General features: G+C 38.2%; 1 pseudogene; it reads right to left on the bottom strand.

The window, feature by feature from the left end:
* Positions 1-636: 636 nt before the first annotated feature.
* Positions 637-1,928, bottom strand: LOC109702333 (zinc finger and BTB domain-containing protein 14 pseudogene; annotated as a pseudogene).
* Positions 1,929-24,766: the final 22,838 nt, after the last annotated feature.

The raw sequence follows: 24,766 nt of genomic DNA, 5'->3' as shown, positions 1-24,766 counted from the left end.
GAGGATGAATATGGTAGAAATATTATGTACTCATGTATGAAAATGGGCAAAGGAGATGTGTTGAAACTATTCCAGAAATGGGAGGAAGGAGGATAAAGCAGAATGATGGAGGAGGTGAATTCAGCTATGATATACTGTAAGAAGTTTTGCAAATATCACAATGGGCTTGAAGTACAACAATAATATGATAATAAAAGAAAAACAAACAAAAAAACCTTATTTTCTTCCCTTCCCAAAAAAGCGCTGTTTAGACCAAAAGTCACATATATTGTGATGATTAAGAATCAATTTACTCAATTATTATTATATTCAGTGTACTCACCAGTGAGATAAGTTGAGAGGAATTAAAAATGGAACAGAAGTCTTTCACTTTAAACTGGACACCAAAGTTCTCAAATTAAAAATCATAAAAAAGGGAAACTTACTGGCAACATTAATACTAGGGACCACAGAACTTAGGAACACAATTTCCTTAAAAAGTTTAAAAATGCCTAACTAAGCACTGCCTTAAGTCAAGGAGCACAACCTTCCCCTCCAGGTGTTTCCACAAAAACAGTCACTAGTGTTCACTGATTACAACCAATGCAATCCAGTGTCTGCCTCCCAGGCCAAGCATTCCTGTCCCATCAGTCACCTCTAGCAATAGGCTATTGTTTCCGGCTGCTGCTCCACTTTGACAGCCAATACTGGAACTTGCAACTGTTCTGTCCATTCACTTGGAGGGCACTTAGAGATGAACTGCTTGCTTTTACTGTGTATATTGTTTTCATGCCTCTTCAGATTCAATGCCTTGGCAAAGGCCTTGGTGCAGGAGCCACACACAAAACACTTTTTCTCTCTGTGTCTCTGCTCATGGTCCTTGGGGTGGAACTTGTGTTTGAAAGGCTTTGCCACACATATGGTAAGCAAGTGGTCTTTTGTTTCTGTGAACTCTCTCATGCTCCTTTATGTCTGGGGTATGGACAGTCACAACTGTTCGACTTATACCCCATGTGGATTTTTAGGTGTTCTTTGAGGTGGAACTTTGTGGTGAAACCTTTTGTACACATTTCACAAACAAATGGCCTGTATGCTATGTGGAGTTTTTCCATGCTTCCTCAATCTGCCTTTGTCAGAAAATGTTTTGCCACAGGACTGGCAGGCAACCTGCTCCCAATGGTGACCAGAAAGCAAATACTCAAACTTCATATCACTGGCAGCTGTTGTCCAGCCTGGCATTTTTTCAACTTTCACCTCACTCAATCCATTGTTAAATGTTAAGGTTTGAGGGGTCTGGGACTCCAAAAATCTTTGAACTCTGGGGCCTCCATGGATCCTACTTCCTGGTAATAGCAATTTACTTTTCAAAACTCCTCACTCCCTAGCTCTTTCAAAATCACTTCCTGAACCCTGAGCGTGGTGATGGGTGACTTGCTGTCCTGACTCAGGGGGTGCCTTCTACTGTGTCATCAGGACTGTCATCCTGATCCCCAATTTCTTCCATATCATCATCCTGAGTGTCAGCAGTGTCCCCAATGGGACAATTTATTTTGAGGCAATACTTACTCTTTGACTGACTGTTATTTTCATCGGGATAAATTCTGTTCTCAGATACCAAGAATCTGACCTGATGACAGGATCAAGTTAGCAGCTTCCTTTTACTGGGAAATCTTTACTGTGTGCATGTCAGGACCTCTTTAAATATGTGAGAATGAAGGAAATCTAACTCAGTGACTAAAGAACTAGGCACCTCAAGCTTCTTGGACAGCTTTTTAAAGTTGGTGCTGCAGGCAGCAAGAGCATATCTGTGTGCTCTGAATTTTACATCTTCAATCTCAATAACAATATCACAGAATTCTCCCTCCAGGCTCATTTAGGGTTCTCAGAAACAGTGTTTCATGATCATCATTATATTTAATGGTTTCAGACATACTGATGAAAAACACCATGAGCAATTCAGGCTATTGTCTTAAATCCTTAAATAACAAAATCTTCAGATCAGAGAAACTCTGATTAGGGGCATGCCAGACCTGTAGCCTGGCACAAATACAGACACTTGCCATGGGCTCCCCATATTTACTAGCTTATAGGTTCATATGGGATGCATGCAGGGCACAGGAGCATGGTGGGTGATAGTGCTTTGGATTTTTTTTTTGAGTTTAGGGAGGGAGGCAGGTTAGGAGCAATGGTACACATCCCTAATGATAGCAGCCTGCCACGAACACTCTCACTGTCTCTCCCCCCACACAGCACAGTGCATGTCCTTCTGAACTTAAGTCCCACCAGGAATCACATGGTTCTTCTTATCATTTTCTTGTGCTTCTGCCATTCTCACAAGAAGAGCAAATCCTGGTAGTTACTGATCCCAGAAGGAGGAGCTACTGATCTCATGAAGACTGTACCTGTGCCCAACTGGTAGCTTACATAAAATGTTGCAGTTGGCCCATAGATCTAGAAGCAAGAAAAACAAGTATTTATTGCCATAAGTCACCAAAATTTAGGAAGTTGATTTTTACATCACATTAATGTAGCAATTATTAACTGATAAAGTATTTGAAAAGTCCTTTTAACACTCCATTTGACTTTTTGTTTTGCTTGCTTTCTTCTTTTAGTTCAATCAGATCAATTACAGCTATGGAGGGAAGAAATGAGACACTAACAACACTTTTTATTTTCCTGAGACCCTTCTACAAAATGAAATGTGTCTCATTTTGATAATGAAACATTATTATGTAGATAATGTCTCCTTATCTACATTATCATCCTAATCTACCTTGCTATATTCTGGGAACTTCAACCTGATCCTTCTGATAAGGGTGGACTTGAGGTTTCATAGCCCAGTTTGCTTTTTCCTCAGTCAGATTTTTGTTCTAGAAATAGTTCATTAACAGCACTGTTCTAATGGCAATAGCATTTTTCTCTGGAAAGAAGAATGTCACATGTCTTACCTGTGGAACCCAGTTGCTTTTCTTCTCTACTCTTGGGGATGCTGAAGGCATCTTTTTTTTTTTCTTTCTGGGACTGGGGTTTGAACTCAGGAATTTGCACTTGCAAAGCAGACTCTTCTACTGCTTGAGCCACACCTCCAGTCCACTTTTGGTCTGGTTATTTTGGAGATGGTATCTCACAAATTGTTTGCCCAGGGTGGCCCTGAACTGCAATCATTCCAATATTAGCCTCCTAAGTAGCTAGGATTATAGGCATCTTCTTGACTTTCATTATGTAGTTGTCTATAACCTCCTAAGGTATGCAGTCATTTTGAACTCCAAAGTCTGTTTACAAATCACCATAGTATCCTGGATTAGGGGCATTGCAGTTTCCATGGCTCATATAGTCTATACCAGAAATTCATCACTTCTACTATAAGATACTAGGGGTCATAGAGATCTCATGCACAGACACTTCTACTTGTTAGCTGGTGGTCTATGTGAAGGGCATGCTTTTAGGACTATCACCTTTGGACTTATTATGGCTTCTTATACCCTCATCTTCACTGTTAATCATATGAAATCCTTCCAAGCTAGGAACAAAGCCTTGGATACTTGCTCCTCCCATCTTTTGGTGATAAGTCTTCATTAGGACCACATTCGTATGTTTGTGAAACTTGGTTCCTTTGACACTTCAGAGAAGCAGCAAATTGTATCTGCATTTTATATTGTCCTCACACCCATTCTAAACCACTTCATCTTCAGAATGAGAAATGAGGAGGTGGTAGGCGCTCTAGGTAAATATCCAGTCTTTAAAAAGAACATATAAATATTGCAGCTATGCACAAGGCCAAGAGGCAGAGACTACATTCAGATCCACAATCTTATTTTCTAGTATGAAGAACTTTGCTCATTCCTTATGGGACAATCATATGGTTCAATTTAATCTGATCAAGAAAGTGTAAGAAATTTTCATTACTTAGCTTCTAATTATTTCAAAGTAGTTAAACATAACTAATACTCTATTTTAAAAAAATTTATTAGCCAGGTGCCAGTGGCTCACACATATAATCTTAGCTATTCAGGAGGCAGATATCAGGAGGATCACAGTTCGAAGCCAGCCTGGGCAAACAATCCATGAGACCCTATCTTGAAAATACCCAACACAAAAAAGAGCTGGTGGAGTGGCGCAAGTGACACAGTACCTTCCTTGCAAGTGTGAATCCCTGAGTTCAAACCCCAGTACCACCAAAAAATAAAAATCAATATAAATTTTATTAGCATAAATTGATTTTACATGGGGTTTCATTGTGATATTTACATACATGCATATAATATACTTTGATATCATTCATTCCATTTCTATTACTCTTTCTTAACCCTTTCCTCCTCCCCCTCCTTTTCAACAGTTTTTAGTGGGTTTCATTATGCTATTGTCATATATATATATATATATATATAAATATATATGTACAAAAATGATATAATGTACTTTTATCATTTTTACTCCATCACCCTCCCACCTTTAGCCAGTTCCTTCTCACTTACCAAACAGTCTACCTTTTATAATCATGTCATACATATTATTACTATTTTTTGGTCTAGATTCCATGTATGAGTGAAAACATGCATCATTTGGCTTTTTGAGCTAGGCTGATCTCTCTCAACATGATGATCTTCAGTTACATCCATTTTCTTGCAAATGACATGATTTCATTATTCTTTATGGCTGAATAGTACTCCATGTGTATATAGACCGTATTTTTTAAAATCCATTTATCAATTGTTAGGCACCTAGACAGATTCCACAGCTTGGCCATTGTAAACAGTGCTGCTATAAACATGGGTGTGCAGGTATCTTTCTTGTATGTTGATTTACACACCTTCATAAATATGCTCAAGATTGGTATTGCAAGGTAATAAGACAGGTCTATTTTTTAGTTTTCTTGGTGAATCTCCAAACTGATTTCCATGGTGGTTGCACTACTTTACTTTCCCACCAACAGCATATGAGACTTCTTTTTCCTTGAATCCTCACCAACATTTGTTCTTCTTTGTGTTCTTGACGATTGCCATTCGGTTTTTTTTTTTTAACAGCACTGGGGTTTGAACTCAGGGCCTCACACTTTCTAGGCAGGTGCTCTACCACTTGAGCCACTCCATCAGTCCCTGATGATTGCTATTCTGACTGGGATAAGATGGGATCTCAGTGTAGTTGTAACTTGCCTTTGCTAAGGGTATTGAACATCTTTTTATGTATTTATGACTCATTTATTCTTCTTTTGAGAACTGTCTGTTCAACTCACTAAGTGAATTATTTGTTCTTTTAGAATTTAGTGTTATGTTCTCTTTGTATATTCTGAATATTAATCCTTTATCTGTTGAATAGCTGGTGAATATTTTCTCCCATGCTGTGGGTTGTCATTTTTTTTTGATGTGCAAAAAGTTTTAAATTTGATGCAGTACTGTTTGTCAATTCTTGCTCTTAATTCCTGAGCAATTGGAGTCCTATTGGGAAAATAATTGCTTATGCCTATATCTTCAAATGTTTTTCTTATGATTTCCTGTAGTAGTTTCAAATCTTAAATTAAGATCTTTGGTGCATTTTGAATTGATGTTTATATAGGGTAAAGAGATGAGGTTCTAGTTTCATCTTCTACATGTGGATATCCAGTTTTTGAAGAGATCATTTTTTCTCCAAAGTTTTTGACTTCTTTTTCCTTTTTTATTAGAATTTATCATTATATATGGGGATTCATTGTGGGCAATTTTGAATAAGCTTACATTCTACTTGGTTAGATCATCCCCACCATCTCCCCCCAGCAGTGCCTCCCTGCCCCACTTAAAGCACTTGCAAGAGGTTTCATCATTCTATTTTGTATATGTGTATGAAGCACGTCAACCATGTTTCCTCACCTTCATCTCCTTTATTCACCCCCCTTCCATGAGTACCCCCCAAGACATACTTATTTTATAGTTCTGTTTTTCATTAGTCAATTTTCAAAGGGGTTTCTCATGTATCCCCATTGTGAGTATACTGTACTTTGGTCAGTTCAAAGCCTTCTGTTACTTTCTCTTACCCTTTCCCTCCCATTCCCCATTATTCAACAGCTTTCAATACATATCATTGTTTCTCCTTTACCTGAACAGGTGTAATGTATTTCCATATTGTCGACTATCATTCTCTTTTCATTCTCTTCCTCCCCCAAGTTTTATAGTGTAGTTTCACTATTAAAAACATGTTTTACATGTAAGTTTGTATGTGAACGTGTTTGTTTTTGTGTATATGTGTTTGACTTCCTTTTCGAAAAGCAGATTACTATAAGCTGTGTGGGTTATTTCTAGATCTTCTATTCCATTTTTCTGGGTGTCTATTCTTCTGCCTGTACCATGTTGTTTTATTACTCTGGCTCCTTAGTATAATTTGAAGTCAGATACCATGATATCTCCAGCATTGCTTGTTTTGCTTAGGATTGCTTTGGTTATTCATGGTTATTTTGCTCCCATATGAATGGTTGGATTAACTTTTCTATTTATGTGAAGAATAATTTTGGGATTTTGATGGAGATTGCATTGAGCATATAGATTGCCTTTAGTCATATTGTCATTTTCACAATATCAATTCTCCCAATCCACGAACATGGGAGGTCTTTCTATCTTCTAGTATCTTCTTTAGTTTCTTTCTTCAATACTCTATAGTTTTCATTGTAGTGGTCTTTTATATCCTTAGGGAAGATTATTACTAGATATTTTTGAGGATATTTTGAATGAGATTGTTTTCTTGATTTCTTTCTCAGCCTGTTCGTTGTTGGTATATAGAAAAGCCAACGATTTTAGGGTATTTATTTTGTTTCTGCTACTTTGCCAAGTGTTTATCAGATCCAGGAGGTTTTTGGTGGATTCTCTAAGGTCTTTTAAGTATAGGGTCACATCATTTGCAATAGGGATAATTTGACTCCTTCCTTTCCTATATGTATCCTTTTTATTTCTTTTCTTGCCTTATTACTCTGGCTAGGAGTTCAGTACTATATTGAATGGGAATGAAGAGAGTGAACTTGTCTTTTCCTTCTATGCCCATGATTCATAGGTTTGTGTTTTAATAGTGTCCCAGAGGTCTCCCATATTCCATTCATAATCTTTGTTTTCTTTTTCTTTAATTGTTCTAATCACAGCTTGTCTTCAAGCTCTAATATTACATTTGATCCTGTCAACTGGAGAGGCTTTCTACTGAGGTTTTTGACTTTTGAGTTTTTTTGATTCTATTTGAGGGTTTCTGTATCTTTATTGAATTCCTTTTTCATAGCCTGTGTTGTCTTCCTTATCTCATTCAGCTGTTTATTTGCATTCTCTTGAGCTTCATTAAACTGCTTATATTCTCTTTGAATTCATTCAGGTATTTATACATGTCCTCTTTACTTTTATTTATTTATTTATTTATTTTTGGCATATTGGAGTTTGAACTCCAGGTCTCATGCTTGCTAAGCAGCTGCTCTACCATTTGAGCCATTCTGCCAGCCTTTTCTGTGTTGTGTATTTTCAAGATAGGGTAAATTTTTAGATAGGCTAAATTTTTGCCTTGGCTGACTTCAAACCATGATCCTCCTGATCTCTACCTCCCAAGTAGCTAGGATTACAGGCATGGGCCATTAGCACTCAGCCTTGATCATTCTTATAATTGTGCATTTGAGTTTTTTAATGGGCTTTCTTCCCCTTCACTATTTCTAGTGTCTATTACTATAAGGTTGTTGACTTTTAGAGGTGCCAGCTGGCCTTATTTTTCATACTTCTTGTGTTTCTGAATTGAGACTGCATACCTGTGCCAAGTCATTGGTTGGAAGTTTTAATCACCTGTGGTTTTTCAGTTGAAGTGTTCTCGGTGTTCAGGCAGGATTGTGTACTGGCAGTGCTGCACTGTAATTTTTTACCTCTGGACCAGGAGATATCTCACTAGCTAAGTTTTGCCCATGTGCTCAGTGTACTGAACTTGATCCCTAGCACCACTTAAATAAGAGGAAAACTAGCTGGAGGGTCTTGTAGCTTCTTGTATATGGAGTAGTGTTTTATGTAGGTTAAGGGAAGGACTAGTAAAAGGATCGGTTGTCTAATTCTGTTCTGCTTTCACATTGGAAATTTTCTTTTTTGTCTATTGGAAACTACTCTGGCTACACAGAGCTTTGTAGTCTATGGGCCAGACAGGTTCTCACGTGCAGCAAAGGCCCTTTGCTGAGCCCCTAAGGGCAGCACTCATGCAAATATCAGGGTGTCTCTGAAATACGCCTGATAGAGCACCGAGTTCTGCACTGGTTGCAAAAAACTGAGGAACTCAGGCACTCTGTCTGCAGGTTTTAGTTATTTCAGACTCCACCCAGCAGTTCATCACCCTGTGGAAAGGAGGACGCTGGGGGGTATTATGTGATCCCCAGAGATTTCAGCCTTGCCTTGTAGCACACACTCATAACTAACAAATAGCTTCTGCATGACAAGAACTCTGCCAGATATGGGTTTGGTGTTGCTTTTGCAATGCTCTTTAGGCAATGGAACTTGCTTTTTTTCCAGGAAGGGTGGTGATACCAATCACCACTCTTCACTGCCCAAGATCTCAGCTGCTTATTATTCTCAGTGGGTCCATGTCAGAACCTCTCCCTCTCTGTGATTCCCTCTCATGGCTTTCTACCACTCCAACCTTCTGGCATGGTGCTCTGAGATTCCCTGAGCCATCATTTTCCTTGGGCTTCAAGACCCCAGAGTATCTCTGTCTCAAATCTTTCTTAGCAGCAAATGCCTATGGTCATCAGGAAACTCCTAGAACCGTTGCACTCCACCTGCCATAGACTTGGTTCTCTGCCTCCACTGTGATCTTCAAGCAATGGGGCTTGCTCCAGCCAGGGAGGGCAGGTCCACCAACCATCATGCCCTTCACTACCTAAATTCCTGGCTTCTTAAAGTTCTCGGTGGCTCCATATCAGGTCCTCTCCCACTCCACAACCATCCCTAATGACTGTCTTTCCCCAAGACACTGGGACCTGCTGTCCCAAGACTCCCTAAGCTACTATTGCTCATGGTTTTTAAGTTTCCAGAATAGCTCAGTCTCAAATCACACCTGGTGGCAAACCTCCATTGCCAGCAAGAGATGTCTTCTGGAGCCAGAGAACTACGTTAGCTACAGGCTCAGTGCTCTGTTTCTGCATTGATCTTCAGGCACTGGATCTTGCTTTAGGGAGAGCAGGGCCACTGACTACCAGGCCCTTTACTGCCTCAGTTCTCGGTTGTTTAAATTTCTCCTTGGGTCATGAATCACTCTTCATGACCTTCTCCCTTCTAGAATTATAGCCATGTACCCCAAGATTCCTTGAGCTGCTAATGTTTGTTGTTTTCAGGTCCCCAGTGTCACTCAGTCTCATACCCTACTGGCAGCATACCCTCAGAGCCAGCCAGCAGCTACCAAAACCTGAGCACTGTTCCAGGGCTTAGCACTGTGTGAAGTGATCCTCAGGTACTGGGCCTTGCTTTCACCCTGTAGGGTGGGGCCACTCAACACTGCGCCCTTCACTTTCCAGACTCCTGGCAGCTGCTTAAATTTCTCAACTCATCCATGTCAGATCCTCTCTCTTCGTGATCACCTCTTGTGGCTGTGTCTCTTTCAGGCACAGTAGCCAGGTGTCTCAAGACTCTTTGAGTTCTGATTACTCTTTGTTTTCAAGACCCCTGAGAACCTCAGTCTGGAACAGTAGACCCTCTCTCAAGATAGCTCAGCACCACAGCTCTATGAGATATAGGAAGTGAAAGACTATCTTCTCCAATGTTAGTCTCATGCTGGTGGAGTTACTGTCCAACTCAATCCCTTGACTGGATTTAAGACTTGCTGATAGTGTGGAATTGTCCCTTAGCTAGGTTTGCCAGTCTGTCACTAAAGCTGTTTTACCTTTTCTTGTGGTGAAGCCTTCTGTTTCTCCTATGGGAGATGGAGATGGAGCTACACACATTTTCCTAATTTACTCTGTAGCTTTTCTGTTTTGTAGTAACTTCCAGCTGTCCTGTCCTTCCTTCGTGGTTCTCAGTGGTCTTCTTATCTACCTTCTGACTATAGCAATAGTTTTTCTTCACTACCCTGACTCTTCTCATTCATGGAGTCTGATGGAGAAGGCTTCTAATCTTCCATCTTGTTGGAAGCCCGGAGTCTGGGATTCTCTTTTAAACAAGTCGATTAGCATAGACAGTTTCAATCTTCTGTCCTTATACTTGCTAGAAATTTCTTAGTGTCCTTTGAAGCTCAACTTTATTCAGGTTCAGAGATTATTAATTTTTGTTATTGGAAATATCAACATTCTAGGAAAGAAAAATGTCTGTCTTGTCATTTTTCTTTCTTTCTTTCTTTTTTTTTTTGCAGTGCTGGGGTTGAACTCAGGGCCTACGCCTTGAGCCCTCCACCAGCCCTTTTTTGTGGTGGGTTTTTTGGGATAGGGTCTTCTGAGCTATTTTCCCTGGCCAGTTTCAAATCTTGATCCTCCTAATCTCTGTCTTCTGAGTAGCGACGATTATAGGCTTGAGCCACCAGCACCTGGCTAACCATGGAGATGTTTAATGAACTCTCTTAGGTCATTGCATATTTAGTGCTATGTCTGTTTTCTAAAGGGATACTTTAAGTTCTTAAAAGCTGATACCCATCAATATAAGGATTTGAATATATCACCATAGATGCAGAGATAAAGCAATGGGGTATTTTGGGGTGGGGACTGGGCATCTATGTAAAATAATTATAAGTTTCAACGTAGAAGGAAAAAATTTGGAGAAAACAGAAGGCCAAGAGTAAGGTTGATGTGACCAATGGGAATTAGTAAAATTTCATAGTTGGTTGTGTGAGCATTAAAGATGTGTTGAATTGGAGTTCTCAGGAGTGCATGTGAAGACACATGCAAACTTCAGATTCCTATATAATACCAGAATGGAGGATGCCTCCACTGCACAGAATAACAGGTTAGAGGTGGGGAGTCTAACCATCTGCTTTTGAGATCAAAGGCTGTGAGGAACAAGGCTTGTTTCTATACTTTGTGACAATTCCTTCTTTGAAAATTCCATTTTTCTCATAAAAAATGGATAAAGACCTGTTGGAATTGGTCAGTGGTGATATTGGGTCCCTAATCAAGAAAATATTTATTTTAGTTTTCTCTGACAAAGAATGTGCTTAAGTGATGTTACTTCATGTCAATCACCCTAAAACTTTTTTAACTTATATATCACAATATCCATTATCGACAGTTGTACCCATACAGATAATATAAACAAAAATACAGTATGTATTATCTAACACACAGCAGGGCATCAAAAACTGAAAAGCATTCAAACCTCTTTTGGTGCATAAGACATATAGAAAATGGCACTTGAGCACATTGCTGTAGAAATGTGCAGTACTTTTGGAATGCTATCTACTAAAATTAAAAATGATTTGCCCTTCTCAGGAATTCTAATTCTTGGAAACTTCCCATAGAAATAAATATCAATGTTTAATAATGTATACATGTGGACTTGTTTTGAAGGGTAATAATGGATAAATTGTGGTATATTGGAAATCATGAGATATGAAATCATTATAAAAGAATCAATGAAAACTATGCCAGATACTCAGAAAGAGCTCCACAAATGATGCTTGAGGAAGAAAATAAGATTCATTAGGAAATATATACAACAAAATTGCATTTTAGTAAAATAAACAGTGCCACAAAATATATTAGATACTCACATATTTGTATGTAAATATGTATCTATTGATGATTTTATTATGGAATATAATTATATTGGTCCCATAGTTTTTCTGGGAATTTGAAAGCTTATCTGAAAAAGGGGAAGAAAAGGTATTCATAATTACAAAAAATAAGGACAAATACATGGTTTCATTTCAGTCATATAAATTGTATATGTGTGTAAGTTCAGGTGTGTGTGTGCAAGTGTGCATGAATAAGGTTCATAGACATGAGGTGACTGCAGTTCCTACTGTCAGCTTGATTGCAGGTCCCAAGCCTCCATCACCCAAATATACCACTCCGACTTATGACCACAGCAAATTGTGAGATGATCAAAGTTTGCTATTTTGAAGTGTTAAAGATTGAGGGAACTTGTCACAAAGCAATGGACAATTTACATATCCTCTTCAAACTCTTCAATGCATTTTCCTAATAAAAGGGAAAAGAACTCACAATATTTCAGGAGTAGAGAGACTATGTGCCTTGGCACGGCAGTCCTGAGTCCTGATGTGGTCATGAGGATGATGGCAGAATTCACAGAAAGGAAATCTTACATCTTAGGATAGGAGTTTACGGGTCAGTTTAAAACACTGTAAAATTTATTCATCTGTTTTATGATTTGGATATGAAAAGTTCCCCAAAGATTCAGGTGAGGAAGACATGGTCCTCCACCTGTCAATGATTGGATCCCAAGAGCTCTAACATAATCTATGGATTAACTAATTGATGTGTTCATAATCTGATGGCATTATGGGGAGGTAATGGAAACTTTCAGAGTTGGGGAATAGTTGGAAGAAGTAGGTCTTTGGGAAACCTTCTTGGGGATATGCTTTGTCACAGAAACTTTCCCTCCCTCCCTATCTCCTTCTCTCTATCTCTCCCTCTCCTTCCTGTCCACCATAAGCCATGATGTTCAGTCTCATCATGGACTCAGAGTAATGGAGCCAAGTGACCATGAATGGAAACTGTGAATCAATATAAATCTTTTTCCTTTAAATAGTTCCTCTCAGGTATTTATCATGGTAATGAAAAGTATGACTCATACAATCTCTTAGTGTGGATGACCTCTTAGTATGAATGACCTCAACTAGTCCATCCATATCTGCCATCCCAGAACTTATCTATAAGAACTATAATCATGTAATAGTGACACAAGTAATATTGGCATGGGATGATATTAATAATCATATCAGAAAAATGGGCAAGTGTGTTATGATCACTGTGTGTAAGCACTTCATGGAGCAGGGGGAAGAATGATTTGGTTGCATAGAAAATAAGAAAAGGCCATTTTGACTGAGCCAGGGGGAATAGGACAATGTGAAAAAAACCTGTCTCTTCATTTTTAGGATGCTTGCCACCCTACTGAGTGAATTTTACTACCCTTGCAATTGTGCAACATTTAATTTTCTATTTTAAATTATTAAGGCTCACCTATAATAAAATGTTTGTTCTATATGGATTTCATTCTACTTTATTATATGTATTCCTACAAGCTCAATAAATTAGACAATTAGATCAAAGTTATCAACATTTTTATGATCATAAATACTTGTTTCCTGATGGTATGCCAGTGGAAATTGACATTAGCAAACACTACCACACCAGTGAAAGATTAAAATTACAAACTTAGATATATGTGTTTGTTTTTATTGAAGAAAGCTCTGAAAAGGATTGACATCAACAAGACTGTTGGAGCAGGAAGTTCAAGACGATATTTTCCACAGAGACATAACTTAACTATTTAGGGTTCAGAAATTTTTTCCTAGAACTCTAGAAACAAATAAAAAGTTAACAATGGCCACACCAAAACAAGTAAAAAAGATTTGCATTTCACCAGTGATAGCCCTTCCTTTAAGCCAGCACAGTTCGGTGGTGTGAGAAAACACCAAACTTGTGGCTGCTTACCTGGGAAAGAAAGCAGGAAAGTGGAACATATGTATAACATTCTGGCTGCTCAAGAGGCTGGTTTCTGACGTAGAATGATGTCTGGGAATGGCTATCTTTTTGATGCCTCTGGATTGCTTAGAACAAAGCAGTTCTGTGCTTTATCACTAGATAGTCGGCAATACCAGTCACAGACACAAGAGGGAGCAATTAACTCCTGTGAAAGAAACTGGAAAACCTAAGTAATTGGGAATTTGCTTAACTCCAAGAAAACAGAACTTCAACGGTTTGACATGTTCCTATAACTTTTATTTTGGCTGTTTGGTGAAATCCTTCTCTTTTATGACATTGGTTTCTGATGACTGTGAGAGTTTTCCATTTTCCAAATGTCCAAATTACCAGCAAAAATGAAAAAGGCATATGAAGAAATGGGGAAACATAGACCTATAAAAGGGACAAAATAAATCTCCAGAAGCTAAGCCTAAAGAAATGGAGATTTGTACATCATTTGGCAAATAATGAAAAATAACCATCATAAGAAGTTCAACAAGCTTCAAGAGAACAGCAAGAAAACTCAACTAAGCCAGGAAAATGATATATGAGGTGAAAATATCAGACAGAACCATAACATAATTGAAAAATTTGAAGAAGAGGTTCAGCAGTAGAATTAATAAAGCAGAAGAAATGGCAAACTCTAAGACAGGTCATTTGAAATTTCTGAGTCAGAGGAGCAAAGAGAAAAAGAATGAAGGAAGCCTGAGGGGGGTATAGGACAGCACCAAGTGGAGCAATATAGACATTAGATGAAACAGAAAGTAGGGAGGTTGAGAGAGAGAGAGAGAAAGAGAGAGAGAGAGAGAGAGAGAGAGAGAGAGAGAGAGAGAGAGAGAGAGAGAATGAGAATGAATGGGAGGAGTTTATCTGAAGAAATGGTAGCCCAACACCTTCTAAATCTGAGGAAGGATAAGAACATCCACATTCATTCAAGAAGCTTAGCGATCTAACTAGGATGAGTCCAAAGAGACCCACACTGACGCACATGATGCTGAAACTGTTAAAAATAAGTGACAGAATCTTGAGAGCAGAAAAAGAAAAGTGACTTTTCACCTAGAAGGGAGCTTACATAAGGTTATCAGTAGATTTCTCAGCAGAAACCTTATAGGATAGAAGGTGGTGGGAAGATCTATTCAAAGTGAAAGAAAGACTGGCAACCAAGAATACTATATCTGATAAAACTTTCCTTGAAAAATGAAGAGAAATGCTTTCTCAGGTAAAGAAAAACAAATATTCATTACCAGTAGAATAGTCTTACACAAAACATGGACACTCCTCAGCACTATAAAAGCATATGAAAATATAAAGCTCTTTGGTAAAGACAAATATACAACTGTACTTTGGAGATATTTCAGATTCTGTTACAGACCACTGCAATAAAGTGAATATAACAATAAAATGAGTCACACAAATGTTCTGATTTCTTAGTGTATATAAAAATTATGTTTGCATTATCCTGTGGTCTATTTAGTGTGCAGCACCATTATGCATAAAATGTACAAATGTTAATTTAAAAATATTTTATTGACAAAAATACCAATGATCTCCATAGTTTTTGGTGAATTATAAACTTTTGCTGAAGAACTTTGCCTCAACATTAATGGCTGCTGACTTATCAAGGTGGTGTTTGATGAAGTTTGGAGTAGCTGTGATAATTTCTTAAAATAAGACAACAATGAAATTTACTACATTTATTGACTCTAACTTTAATGAAAGATTTCTCTGTGCTTTTTCTGCATGTGGTGGTGTTTGATAGTATTGTACTTGCAGGAGAACTTCTCAAAATTGGAATCAATCTTCTCAAACTGCTGATGCTTTCTCAACTCATTTAATGAAATATACTAAATCCTTTGTTGTTATTTCAACAATGTTCACAGCATTTTCATCAGGACAGTTTGAATTCAAGAAACCATGAGAAGCAAATCCTCATCCATTAAAGTTTTATCATAATATTTCAGCAATTCAGTCAGATCTTCAAGTCTCACATCTAATTTTAGTTCTCCTGCTGTTTCCACAAAATCTGTTTTTATTTCCTTTATAGAACTTTTGAACCCATCAAAATAATACATGGGATTTAGAATTAATTCTTCCAAATCCTTTTTAACATTATGTTCTTTATATTAATGCATATAATTGTAAAAATAATAGGTTTTATTGTGAGATTTTTATACATGCATATAATGTACTTTGATCATATTCATCCCCCCATTTCTCTGTCATATCTCTGTCTCCCACCATTTTACCCTTTCATCTTCTCTAATAGTCCTTCTTCTACTTTCATATATTTTTTCCCCTAGATTCCACATATGAGATAAAACATGGGATAGTTACCTTTCTGAATCTGGCTTATTTTGATTAACCTGATGATTTCTAATTCCATCCATTTCTCTACAAATGACAGTATTTCATTATTTATGTCTAAATAATACTCTGCTATATATAAATATAAATATATATATATATATACATACACACACATATATATGTAATGTTTTCTTTATTCATTCATCCATTGACAGGGATGTAGGCTGATTCCATAGATTGGCTATTGTGAATAGTGTTGCAATAAATATGGAAGTGCAGGTGTCTCTATTGTATACAGACTTGATTCTTTTTTTAAATTTAAATTTAATTTTTAAAATTAAGCTGTATTCATTATACAAGGGGGTTTCATAGTGATAATTCCAATTAGACTTATATTACACATTACATCACTCCCATCATACATCCCTCTCAACCACCTCTTTGCCCCACTTAAAGCAATTGCAAGAGGTTTCTTTGTTCTATTTCATGTAAGTATATGAAGTCCATCAACCATATACCCTCATTTTAATCTCCTTCATTCCTCCTCCCCCTCCCACCCTGCCCCACTCTACCTATCTTATAGTCCTGGGCTTTGATTCTTTATATCCAGGAGTGGTATAGCTGGATCGTATGATAGTTCTATTTTAAATTTTCTGAGAAGCCTCCACATTGATTTCCACAATGGTTAGACTAATTTATTTTCCTGCCAACAGTGTATAATAATTCCTTTTCCTCTGAATCCTTGCCAGCTTTTTTTTGTTGTTGTTTCTTGATGATCACTATTTTGATGGGGCTGACGTGGAATCTCAATGTAGTTTTGATTTGCATTTCTCTGATGGTTAAAGATGTTGAACATTTCATTTATTTGTACTTCCTCTCTTCAAAAAGGGAAAAGAGAATAACAGAGAAGAAGAATGTAAAAGAAAATGGGAAACATGAGAAGGGAGAGAAAAGAGAAAGTGGGGTGAAATTCAATTAAACAAAGAAAAAAGAAACTTAAAACTGGAAAAATAATGTGAAATGGGAAGCATACATAAGAATAAGAGTTAGAACAAACAGAGGGAAGGGGAAAAGAAAAAGAAAAAGACAACCAAAACAGAAGCAAGACAAAAATAAAGAACAAAGCTAGTTAAAACTTCCATCTAGCTTAGGAACGTGGATTGAGGGGTCTTGATTCAAGGCATTGTGATGTCAGTCTGCCAGGTAAGGGGTAGGAACCTTGAGGCGGAAGTCCTCTGTGATGAATCACTTTCAGCTTACATCAGACATGGCTAATACTTGAGCTGCTGTTGAGAGTCCATCTCACCTGCGCTAAGGTTTCCTCATTGTGTGGACCTTGGTGAGTCAGTGCTCACCCCGTTGAGACCTTGGCTGTGCTCCTTCAGTGGGGCCAATGACTGGGTGACTTTTTCTTTCTTTTCTCTCTCCCTCCCTATCCCCTTCCTTCTCCTCCTTCAGTGCACCTGTGTGTGGGTGGGGGTGTGGAGGGTGGGGTGGGGTGGGGGATGGGAGTACTAAGTCTCTGAGTCATTGGTTGAGGAAGGGATTGAGGCAACAAAGGATGTGTCTCCCTGGGTACGATGTCAGGTCTGGCGCCTTTCAAAATCATACAAGGCTGGGGATGGCTTCTGTCCACTGAGGGCAGGATCACTGACTTCTGCATTCATCACCCCCTCTGCCACAGGCCTGACTCCCCACATGTCAGGTTTCTCTGCAGGTCCTAGTAGGCACCCACCACAGCCAGGGTTGCCTCCCACCTTCTCTCAGCAAGTCAATGCAGCAATTTGATGTCAGTGGGACCCTGAACTGTGATGCTTTGTGCCTTCTGGACCCCAGAGTGTTTAGTCCTGAATAACAGGCTCCTTCTCAAGATGGCTTCTGATTATAGCCCACCATGTGGTTTGCTGAGGGAAGTGATGCTTTTGTTCTTCAGTGTTGGCTTGCCCTACCATTGCAGTCAATTTTAGACCAAATTCCAGACTCTGACCCAAGAGTTGTGTGGAACTTGGATTTCTCCTGCCAACAGGCATGGCAGTCATTGCCAATTCCCTGGTTATCATGTTGGTTTCCATGTCCTCAGTTGAGAACCTGGAGCTGAAACTGTAGATTGTTCTTTTTCCTTGTCTGCGTCCATTTCCTAATTCTCCATGTTGTTTTTGGGGCATCTAGGTATTTCTTCATTAGTTACCAGAGTCTTTCTTCACTTTCTTTAAGTGGATACTGTTTTTCCTCTGTTGATTTGACCTCATTGACAAGGCAAAGTAAAACAAAATCTGCTTCTCTTCTGCCATTTTCTTAGTTGCCCTGGTATGTTTGATGTCATCCAGAATGGCAAATCCTTTGAGGAGGCTTTTAACTTGATGCCTCAGAGTTAAATCATCTGAGATGATGCCCATATGCGTCAGAGGAACCAGCTGCTATGGCAGCTATAGCCTTATGAAATACATTTCATAAATTACTTAAAAGTAAAAACATTTTGATAGATCAGTTACAGAATGAATGTTGTTCTAGCAGCTATAAAAAACACATTAATTTCCTTGAACATCTCCATTACAGCTCTTTGGTGACCAGGTGCATTGTCAACAAATTGTAATATTTTGAAAGGATTCTTTTCTGAACAGTACATCTTAACAGTGCACTTAAAAATATTCAGCAAACCAGGTTGTAAACAGATGTGTTGTCATCTAGATAAGTAGATTGTGATAGGTGTAAAATATTTTAGGTAATTCTGATGGTAATCACAGTGAAAATACTAATGAAATATACACAAAAGAAAATAAGGGGTCAAAGCATGTCACTAAAAAAATAAACAAAATACAATGGAAGGCAGCAGAAGGGGAAAAATGACAAACAAATAGCTATAAGATATGGAGAAAACAGTTATCAAAATGTCAGTATTCAGTCTTTTCCTATCAGAAATTACTTTAAATGTAAAAAGATTAAAATCACTAATGAAAAGAATGGCTAAATGGATAAGAAAACAAGAGCTGACTATGTGCTGTCTACAAAACTTACTATTCTATCCTTCCTTGTTGCTATTGTTACAAATAATATTATATGTCATGTGTCCATTGATGAAAGTTTATAATTTTTTATGCACCTCCATTTAAAATCATGTAGGAAAAGAAAGGAGCTATAAACCCAAAATGAAATAATGCTTTCATTTACATAGTTACCTTTGTAGTTGTTCTTCATTTCTTCATATTGACTTTATTGTCTTTGAGTTTATATGACTTTGCATTTATTGTCTCATTACATTGTCTCATTTACTGGAGGGCTGGTAACTAGTGATACAACTTCTTCAGCATTTGTTACTCTGTAAATGTCTTAATGTTTTTCACTTGTAAATTGTGGTAAAAGATGCATAATATTAAATGAAGCATTTTAACTCTTTTAAGTGCACAATTGAGTTCCTTGAAGTAGATCTACAATGCACATCCATCAGCACTATCCATCTAGAATGTTTTTATTATTCCAGATAGAAATTCTGTGTCCATTAAATAATACTGCTCCATCCCTGTTACTCCAAGAACTCTGTAGCCTCTATTCCATTTCCTGTTTCTATGAATTTGCCTATTCTAGCTACATTATATAATGGGATCATGAAATATTTATTATTTTTAAGCATACTTTATTAGGATTTTATTTCTTCTTAATACTGAATAAGATTCAACTGTGTGTATATGTCAATTTTTATTTACCCATTTATCTGCTGATAGACATGTTTTTAAATATTTTTTTTTGATACTGTGAATAAGGCTGCTTTGAAGATTTGCATACAGCATGTGTTTTAATGCTAGATTTCAGTTCCTTTGGATGGGTATTAGAAAAAAGAACCATGTCTATATGTACATACCTGTATTTCATCTCTATATGAGGAGATTTGTAAGGTTTTGGCTTACATGATTATGGAAACTAAGAATTTCCACAATATGTCATCTACCAACTTGAGACCCATGAAAGCCAGTGATGTAACTTAAAAAATCTGTAATCCATAGAGCCCAAGCAGTAGATTTCAGACTGTATCTAAAGTGCCAATGGCAGGAGAAGATCAATATCCCATTCCAGTTTGAGTGCTTACTATTTCCTTTCCTTATGTAATTATTCTGGCAAGGACCTCCAGTATGTTATTAATAGTAGTAACAAAAATGGGCATCATTGTCTTATGCCTGATCTAAGAGGGAAATATTCCAATCTTTTACCATTATGTGTGATGAATTTATTTAAATAAATAAATTCAGTTTGGTTATGGTGTATAATAATTTTTTATGTTGCTAAATTTGTACTTCTAGTGCTTTATTAATAGTAGTAACAAAAATGGGCATCATTGTCTTATGCCTGATCTAAGAGGGAAATATTCCAATCTTTTACCATTATGTGTGATGAATTTATTTAAATAAATAAATTCAGTTTGGTTATGGTGTATAATAATTTTTTATGTTGCTAAATTTGTACTTCTAGTGCTTTATCAAGTATTTTTCAATTAATGTTCGGGAATTGTGATCTGTAGTTTTCTTTTATTGAGCTGTTTGTCTGGCTTTAGTATCAGGCTTATGATGGCCTCACAGAATGTAATACCTAAACACATCATGTTCATATAGCTGAAAAACAGTGGTAAAAAGACATTAGAAGGCCCAAAAAAACCCATACAATTTGTATCTGGAGAAACAAAAATAAGAATTATGGGAGAATTCTCGTTAGAAATTGTAGATGTCACAAGACTATAAAATGACATTTAAAGTGTTCAAAGACAAAGTCAAATTCTTTAACCAGCACAGCTATCATTCAAAAATAAAGGAAGATTAAAGACATTTTAGGACAACAACAACAACGACAAAAAAAATGAAATTCATTGTCAAAATACATAGATGACAAGAAAGAGAAAGATCTCAGGCTAACAGAAATTAGGAACTATTTTTAGAATACACTAAAACTGGTAACATGTGAAGGAAAATTTTAAAAATTTCACATTTTATACTTTTTTAAGTTGTCTAAATGATAATTAGCCATCTAATGAAAAATAATAAAGAATATCCTGTATATGAAAATAAAACAAAATAGAGTTACAAGAGTTCATAGAATATGTGAGGGAGTTTGGGAGAACACACTTATACAGAGAGCTTCAGGCTCTGACTCTAGTTATGGGTACAAAGGAAAAAATACTGTTGAACACATGAACTTGAATGAATATCCAAAATCATTATGCTGAGGAAATTAAACCCAACACAAAGAGTACATGATATATGATTCCATTGGTGTTAAATCCAAGAAAAAATGTACTTAATGGTAGTAGAAATCAAAAAGATTTCATATAGGGATCTTAACTGTGGAGTGCACAGGGAAATTTTCAAGATCTTTACACAGGTTATTTCATAGCATTATGCATTTACCATAATTATCAAATTATGCACTTAATAAGTGTATTCCAATGTATCAATGAAATGTAAAATAAAAATATACAATATACTGTCTATAAAATAAAAACACTGAACTCTGTAAAAAAGTGTTTTCTTTCTTCAGTTTTTACAAGTGTTTGAGAAAGACTGGCATCAGTTCCCTTTTGCGTGTGTGGGTGGTGGTAACTGTCTATTTCTTTTTCCCCCCTTTATTTTGCTGGGTGGGGATACACTGTGCCATTTACAAAGGTTCTTACAGTGTATCGAATATATCATACTTGAATTCACCCCCTTCACTGCTTTCTTTTCTCTCCCTCCTCTGTTCTCTGCTTTCTTTTACCACGCCTCCCCCACCCCCATTTCCTGGAAGAGTTTCAACAGGTATCATTTTTGTATTTACATACATGTGTACAACTTCCATTTCTTTAGTTATAGATCAGTGTGTTCTCCTCAGCTTCATACAATATCTGTCAGGGCTACACTACTGGTAATTACTGAAGCACCCAGGAGTACATAATCCTGGGGAGCTTAATTTCATCCAAAATTTTAAACAAATTATTCAAGTGAAAAATTTCACAGCCTAGACTAAAAAGATATTACAGCAGTTTTGTTCCCCGGGGGGACAACCTGATGCCCCTGTCCCTCGGATCTGCTGGCTCCCCGCGAGACGTGTGGCTGCGAATGGCTGCCTGCGACCCGAGGCTGAGCGGCCACATGGTGCACACGCTCGGGGACATGGCAGCTGCGCTTTGTTTCCAGCAGCGAGGGGTCCACTAAACCACGGGCAGTGAAGGTTTGAAGAAATTAACTTCATTCACCAGTGTTTCCAGGGATTCCTATGTACAGGTTCTGCTGAAAGTGTCCACTAAACCACAGGCAGTGAAGGTTTGAAGAAATTAACTTCATTCACCAGTGTTTCCAGGGATTCCTATGTATGGGTTCTGCTGAAAGAAATTACCAAGTTTGGCATCAACTTGAAGCACATTGATCAGCAGCCAGAAGACACAGAGGACACAGCAAGCTACAGTTCAAGGCAGGTTTGGAGCTGGCATGTGATGGTGCTGGAGCCCTCCATTGGGGTAGCAGACCAGTGGGCCCATGAGGCATCAGCCTGGTGTCTTCTGTCAGATACAGCTGCTGGAGTCAGGACCTGGCCTGCTGAAGCTCTCATAGACCCTGTCCCTTACCTGTGCTCTCTGGATTGACCATCACAACCAGTGGTTACTGCTGGGGGTGGAACTGGCATCCCCAAGAAAAGGGCCTGGTGTGGATGGGGAGATATGTTATGATGAAAGCACTTAGTACAGCCTGTCCCTCAAGATCCACAGGTCCATCTCCAGAGACATATCCAAGAACCAGTACTTCCTGCAGCTGAACACTGTAACTACAGAGGATTTAGTTGTGTGTTACTGTGGAAGAAACACAGTGATGGGACTTCAGTGTAATTCCTGACACAAACCTCCCTGCAGGAGCACTCAGGACCAGCATGGGGCACTTAACTCACAGCTAGCAAAGCATCAGTCCCCATGGCAGGTACAGACTCACAGATGAAATTTTCTTCTTGAAGCACTTGCTCCTACCCAGTCATCTACCAGACAATACCATGCATAATGTCTCTGGAGATCTTTCCTGTCTCAGAAAACATTAAAGTGTCTCTTCTCTCTTTCATTTTCTGGTGGTAGTGTTTTTTGAACTCAGAGCCATTTGCTTCCTTTGCAGTTGTTCTGCCCCTTCATCCACACATCCACATCTTTCTTTAGCTATGTTTTTTCAGATACAGTCTCATCTTATTGCTATCTGTGAGTCTTGCACTGTGATCTTCCTCCTCACTCCTCCAGAATGGTGGCATGCCACCATTCCTGCCTTGTTTGTTGAAATGTGATATCATCATTGCAAGTGGTAACATTTTACATTTATTTTCTCTTTGTCCTCTTACTACGAATACCAGCATTTTGCCCTTTGTTTTATCTGCCTGGTTTTCAAATTCTTATTAATAACTATAGGCCTTGTAATACTTCATTATTGGTAAATAGTGATAAAACAAATAAACATTGAAGGTTTTCTTTCTTAAAAAAAAAAAAAAGAAAAATTTCACAGCCTAGACTAAAAAGATATTACAGCAGTTTTGTGACTCAAACTCAGAACCTTGTATAGGAGGTGATCAAAGATGGTGGACAGGACAGGGAATCAGAATTCCTCAGCTCGTGATTTCAGAAATCACTTCAACTTCACATTAAAAGGAGAAACCAGGAGGGTCCCCGGGCTGCCAGACGCCCATGCCCAGACGGCTTGGGAAGACACGGACAAGGTGAACTAAGAGGTACATGGTACTTCCACAGACAACCCTGGACCAGATCAGCATAGCCCTCTGGACAGAATGACCTCCACCTGGGGAAAAAAGAGAAACTGAGTAAAAAGAAATAAGAACAATAAAGACATGTAGCAAAGAGGGTGGGGCACCCTGAGGACTGAAGAGGGGGGAGGAGAATCCCTCCCAGAACTATAAATAAACAAGCCGGGCCTGGCCAGAGAGGGTGGGAGCAGGAGTGTGCGCCTAGCAACCAAGACTGGGAAAGCTTGTGAGAGTGATGGAGGGAGGAAAACTCCACAGGAGAGGGGGGAAGACCCACCTCCCACGTGGGCTGTAAACAAACACGCTGGCCGGCAGGAGCAGCAGCACAAGCCCAGGAATCAGGAGCAGGAAAGCTTGTAAAAGTGGTGTTGGGAGGAAAACTCCACAAGAAAGGGGGGAAAACCTATTTCCCATGTGAACTGTAAATAAACATGCAGGCCTGAGAAAGCAGGTGCAGTGTCACCTCACCCAGTGTGTTTGGAAAGGGGAAAGCTTGTAGCAGTGGCATCATGCACAGAACTCTGAGTAAACAAAGCCTGTGGGGCCAGGTGAGTGCTAAGCTCACCCCAGAGATCTGCATAAATAAAGCCTCCAGCAACAGCAGGCTGACAGCAGCAGGCAGGCAAGCCACAGCCACCAGTAGCCATTCACAGACTTGTCTCCAGACTCTTTTTTTTCTCTCCCTACCTTTGATGAGAAAACAACTGAACTACACCTGTATGCTGAAAAACTTACAGAAACTGTATTGCATTTGAACTTGGGACACTGTGGATTCTTTTTTGTACAGTTTTGTGCTACTTTATGTTTCCACTTTGATGAGACAACTAAAGAACAACATCTGTGGCACCATCTCCAGAATTGGAGGCTGAGGGACGGAAACCAAAATTTTTAAGACTGAAACTTCATTGCATTTGAACTTGGAGGTTTTTTTAAATTTTCTATTTTTTATTTTGTTTTATTTTATTTTATTTATGTATATATTTTTTCTTTCATTTACTTATTTTTTAGTTTTATTCTCATCTTTATTCTTTTTATTTAAACTTTTCAATTCTCTCTCTGTCTCTCTAATGCCTTTTCAGCTTACTGTTGATTAGTACACTATCTCTCCCTGTTTATATCTTTGAAACTTTT

The sequence above is a fragment of the Castor canadensis genome, chromosome 15 (genome assembly GCF_047511655.1).
Source record: "Castor canadensis chromosome 15, mCasCan1.hap1v2, whole genome shotgun sequence".
Taxonomy (NCBI): Eukaryota; Metazoa; Chordata; class Mammalia; order Rodentia; family Castoridae; genus Castor; species Castor canadensis.
This window is presented reverse-complemented; position numbering and strand designations above follow the sequence as displayed.